Consider the following 6,000-nt stretch of genomic DNA (forward strand, 5'->3'; position numbering starts at 1 on the left):
AGAAACAGACAAAAGCTTTTTTTCACCGTCGGATCGACCAAACGCAAATTGCACATCGGTGAGCTAGACGCTGACCCAAGCAGCAAAATTTTATTCCCCTGTGCAGAAATGAAGAATCTTACTAGTACTAACCCCAGTAACCGGAGATTCTGGCTTGTGTCCGCCGTGACCGTAATACTGTCAATCATTCCGGTTACCGCTTGGCCGCCGTTTCTTACCGGTTTAGATTTTTTGCCACTGGGATCTGTAGTGTACTACTCGGCTTCCGACTCCAAACACTGCAACAATCTGGTGTTCGGAACTTGCAGCACCAAATGGGATTATTGCTCATGTAACCAGCCTGCCGTCAACTTCACCGTTGTACCGTCCGATGTCACGCACTTGCACTTCGGAGATTTTATATCGACCGGACTGTACGCCCAATAAAATGCGCACCGAGCTGTGTACGGGAGACATTCGCTTTGCCGTATTACCAGAACCTAACCGCGCTTGAACTGCACGATTTCTGGATTCCCCACGACCGGCCGTTCCCGGTTGGCCGCTTCCTCAGTAATTTTAAACCGACATTGAAACAACTCACTCTCCATACTGTCCATCTACCGGCCATTACAAAGAGACCTTTGCCGGTTTTTTGCCTGGACTATCTAAGACTTACGAATAATCGTATATTGACGATTACAGTGGACGCTTTTACGTCCCTGCGCGCTCCCAGTAGAATATCAGGATCTTAAACCCATCACGGCTCAATACCATCAAATTTGAGGGCAATGAGTTTACAACGCTGGATTGGACGATATTTGAACCGTTGGCTGGCAGCCTTAAAGTAAGCATACAAAACCGGTGCACTAAACTGTTGCCTCGATTAGCGTAGTATAAACCGTAATCAACTACGGTTTTACCAATAACTTCTAGGCTACTTACTGTAGAATCCGTCCTTTCCGGCAAATAAATTTAAAAATCACGATAACATCCGATCAGCGTTATACAAACCGTAAAGGTGATTCACGGTTTTTGCAATAATTCCCTGGTTTCTGATAGCCTGTTCTTCCAGCCATCATATTGGAACCTTACACAGATAAACTTTGTTAAATACTTTTGCAGTCAATTTCACTAACCCGGAACAACATTCACCGCATCTACTTCAGCCATTTCTTCACCATGCCAGCCGTTGAACACGTGTATTTATGGGGAAACCACCTGACCGGCATCGACAACCAGCTCTTGTACAGCCTTGCTCTGCAGGATCTTCGCCCGTTTTGGATATTCAGTGGAATCCGCTGTGTCCAGCGGATATCCTGTGCCGCTGTCCGTCCATGGACAATCTATGGAGTGGTACCTCAAGATGCCCCGTTATTACACTGCACTACGGCCGGGGCTGGCCGACTGTCGTGATTCAACTGACTATTTCACGTGTGGGAACTACAGTAGTGGTGTACCGCAGCCAGACGTGAGCGGATTAGTGAATACGATGGCGCCAATGACCGGGAAAACCTATGAAGGTTGTGGAGTTCCGGGTTTTGCTAAGAAGGCACGCGATGAGCAACGGGCCGCTAAAAATCCCATCAATCGCTTCTTTCCGCCTTCGCTTCGGGAATATTTTTTAAAAATTACCGCGGCTTTGATGAAACCATCGTAATTTCACCGAACACAGATATCCTATTGGTGACGCAACGCTGGACTGTCACTTTCTACTTGAGCCAGCAACATCGTGCATACGACTAACAACAGTTTCCAGATACTGTTGTACTTTTGCTGCTTTTTGCTGTAGCTTGTGCTAAAATAGTTTTTATTAACAAGCAGCGATTTTTGGAGAAGGTATTCTGGGGAATACATGAAACATACCATTCTGTAGAGAAAAATCAGCTCTATTATTATTATTATTATTACGGCACAAGAGCAGACAACCCCAAGAGGACTTCAAGTCTGGTCGAACAAAAACATTTTTCTGCTAACAAAAACATTTAGGACAGCTTAACAGATTTGAGTACAAATTTAAAAGAAGGTACAGAACTAGCTTCGAGAATTCTAGGATTAACAGCAAGGATTTTATCAAGAAGACGCTTTAGTCGCATTTCCATAGTCCACCCTCCGATAACTTTCTTCGCCCGCATAGCATTGATCCGGGCCGGCTTCCGCAAATTGTAGCTCATGGTATTATCTTTTGCTTGAATCATGTCCAGGAGGTATGCCGGAAGCGAGAACTGATCTTTGTTCCAGAACTTGAACAGCCACACCGCATCGCTCTGACGCCATCGGTCGAATATGTGAAGAATACCCAACTTCTGATACAGTTCCGGAGTTACCGGCATCTTGTAATCAGTGATGGTTTTCAGAGCTTTACGTTGCAGTCCTGCTAGCTTGTCGCGCTCAGTCGAAGACGCTGCTGACCATACCGGCGACTGGTTTGCGATATGGCATCCAAAGCAGGCGTGGTAAAGACCTTTGCGCTGTGACATGCTGAGCCCTTAAGTACTATTTTTTTAAACGGGGTAAGTATTGTCATTTTTTTGTAATAATTATGTAAAGTTAGTATTGCAAAACGCTCCGTGACGTGTACGCGCGCACATCAAAAATGCCGCCCATCGCGCATGTGAAGATATCGATCTTCGCCAGCGCTGATCGCGGATATGCTGCAGCGCATGGTTATCAGTTTGCCAGATCATCTCGGGATTCAGCGTGAGCGAGTGTATGGCTTGCTGTATCTTCTGAGCATTGAACATCTTTTCCCAGCACAATTTTCGTTTCTGGTTCCACGAACTCACAAAATTACTATTTGAAGATCTTTCATCTCAAATGCACGTAAACAATATTATAACCCGTCAGCACTCCATGTGGATGCAAAACGAGAAGGAACACAAAATTGTTTTAAGCCGCCAAAGTAACTGCGGTAAAGGCAGGACAGCGCTCAAATTTGAGCGAAGATCCGTATCTCTGCTGCGTCGATGGGCGGCATCATTGATGTGCGCGGGTACACGTCATGGAACGTTTTGCAATACTAACTTTACATAATTATTACAAAAAAATGACAATACTTACCCCGTTGAAAAAAATAGTACTTAATAGAGCTGATTTTTTTCTACAGAATGGTATGTTTCATGTATTCCCCAGAATACCTTCTCCAAAAATCGCTGCTTGTAAGCTTGAGTATAGTGGGCAGCGTCACGAAAACAATATCAAGAAATCAAATAAAAAAGGGATCCCAGTTCGAGCGTGAAGGGACGGTAGTTGGCCAAGACCAACTGAGCATTGCCACGCCAAATCTCTAGACTTAAACGCTGAAACAAAAACGAAATGGATCGAGACTCGCCGGTTCGAACAAACAGATTTCTTTAAATACAACCGATTTCTTTAAACACAACAATAACACCATCACACCATGGGCCAAAAGACTCGCATGCGCTTGTGCTACGTACTATACATGTGTCGTGTAGAAGTCTCAGTACAGGTTAATGTACGAGGATTACCACTTCCCTGCCACGACTCAATCGGTAGAGCAAACTCTTAAATCAACTGTTACAGTAAGAACGGGTGGAACTAATCAGGAATACGAACCTTCAGGAATCCCTAAGCAATTGTGCTGAATACTCCTGACTTCCGGTCGTAGGTAGATGTGCAGGTCAATAAGATACGAGCATACGTGTTTACCACGCTATAATCCGTAATTAATTATGAACGTCGGCCAACACTGAAGATGCTTTATTGCATCAACTCACAATCACATAAACAACTCACGTACCAGCGGCAGAGAAGAGACTGGTGGAATTCGCGCTAAATACTTACTGTCGTAACGTTACAGTATCGAAGTTCATGGTGGCTACAATGTGGCTTGTGATTTAGGAACGGTTGATCGAGCAGCAGCTCCAACTTGATGGATTATTTTCTCTCTTTGGTAGTCGTACATATACTGTATCTGAATTTAAAAGTGCCCGTTTGCTGTAAGAATACTGCACACACGAATTGAGATACATACTGTATTTTGTAATAAATTTTATTTGCCGTGCTTTTAATTAGATGCCAAAGGTTATCTACCTTCTGTATCTACCTTCACATTTTTCGCTCCTCTTGGGCGGGATCCAGGTACTGGAGGAGCTTCGCGGGAAGGCTGATAATTTGGTAATTGCGGCCTACTATCTGTACATTCGTATTTGGTGAAAGTCTGAAAGTAACATTTCACTATGTGCCGTAAATTAACAGCAATTTAAATATCACATGTGACGTGTATAGATGCTAGTACGTACGTTCTTTACCTATAATTAGTGTACACCTTCTCCTACGTCACTGCGGTTGTTCAATTACTGCTATCTGTGATTCGCCTGTTCTCATCTTGATAGCTGTACCAAGTTGTACCTAGCTGTACCAACGCTGTAGCTGTACCAACGCTGTACCAAGTTGCATGTTACCAACGCTAGTAACCGCCTGTTGTACTCCAGTCCTACTGCATTTTTGTTTTAATTTCGTTATTTCGTATCTAGTGCTCCTCGTAGTCTATAAATTCTCCTGTCATCGCTAATATCGGTATCAGTCTTGATCACTCTAGACTGGCAACTTGCTTTTAACTTTCCTCCTGCATATTTAGGGAACGTCCGCTATTCGGCCGTTTCTGATGCAGAACCAGAGTGTTCCGACGTCTGATCAGCACAAGTCTGCCGAAACTTATCGGCCACAGTCAAATCCCATAGAAACTGTTTGTCGTTCTGACTAGTGCAAAAAAAGGAGTCTATATCGTTTCAGAGTTAGTTAGCACGTTAGTTCTACTTTTGCAAGTGTTGCTGAGACTTTTAGTAGGTTTAAGTGTAAGCCTATCTGTGCATCAGTCACTGCCGGAATTAAACTGATGTCGGATGCCGGCAAATCTATCCGACATTATATATATACCGTATACATATAAAACACCTGAACGCCAAACCCAGTTGATTTTGGAATATACTGTAGCTAACCCACGTCAGTCCCGGTTAGAACTTGGATGGATGGCCGCCCTTAGGATTACCAAGGGTTCTGCGTTGTAGATCATTAGATCATCTTTTGCCTTTTCTGGATGCATTTTCTTCTGTTTATGTGTGGTGAGCGACATTTTTATTACATTGTTAGGTGAAGTTTTGTCTAAGAACAGTTACCGCAGTGTTGTCGCCCTTCTTTGGAAATCGGCAAGCAAAGGCATGTTTTACGAGGCTCGCTGTACCAAGTTGCATGTTACCAACGCTAGTAACCGCCTGTTGAACTCCAGTCCTACTGCATTTTTGTTTTAATTTCGTTATTTCGTTAATTTTCTTGCATTATCTTACCAGGGCACATTTTCCGGGTGTAAATTCAGAAAAATCTCCTCTCTTGTAAAAAGATAGTATACTACCGTAGTATGGTTAAAAAAATTATCCCATCTGCCATGGTCCATGGGCGTGGCCAAAACAGAATTTAACAATAAATTCTACGCTATGCTGTAGCCTTTGGCCAGTGCACCGCATCATTCATTGTAACAGTACTGAACAACCTGTACGAGGCTATGTAATTTAACTATTTAAGTACCCGTCCAACAAATCAAAGAAAAAACAGTGCAAATTGTTTTCTACTGAAAAAACTGTAAACTGTACCATGTCTACAAAGAAACGGTAAATAATGATCGCAGTGCACTTCATAAGGTTGTTACATCCATAGCAATATACATAGCGCTAGAAGTTAGAACTATGTGTGGATATGGAGCATCTTTTGACGTCCACAGATAAAAGTTTTGAATAAACTTTTGATTAAACATGTTAAAGTTAACAGATAAAAGTTTTGAACGAGTTTTTAAGTTAAACTGGCGCTGTACAAATTGTTCAGTAACGTAATAAAGTACGATGCGGTGCACTGCCCATAGGCTACAGCATAGTGTAGAATTTATTGTTAAGTTCTGTTTCGGGCACGCCCATTGACCATGGCAGATGGAATAATTTTTTTAGACATATCGTACTACGGTAGTAAAACCAGGGCGCTATCCACTGGAAACCGAGATACGGCTGAAAAAGG

At 43.0% G+C, this 6,000-nt stretch overlaps 1 protein-coding gene across 2 annotated transcripts in view; it reads left to right on the top strand.

Moving 5' to 3' along the window:
• Window positions 1–4,538: 4,538 nt before the first annotated feature.
• Window positions 4,539–6,000, top strand: part of LOC129583126 (uncharacterized) — a 5,369-nt gene continuing 3,907 nt past the window's right edge. For both annotated transcript variants that reach the window (XR_008689726.1, XM_055474843.1), the window contains exon 1: window positions 4,539–5,060. The gene's annotated coding sequence lies outside the window, so the exon portion shown is untranslated. The remainder of the gene's footprint in view (window positions 5,061–6,000) is intronic.

The sequence above is a fragment of the Paramacrobiotus metropolitanus genome, unplaced genomic scaffold, assembly GCF_019649055.1.
Source record: "Paramacrobiotus metropolitanus isolate TYO unplaced genomic scaffold, Prichtersi_v1.0 Parri_scaffold0000009, whole genome shotgun sequence".
NCBI lineage: Eukaryota > Metazoa > Tardigrada > Eutardigrada > Parachela > Macrobiotidae > Paramacrobiotus > Paramacrobiotus metropolitanus.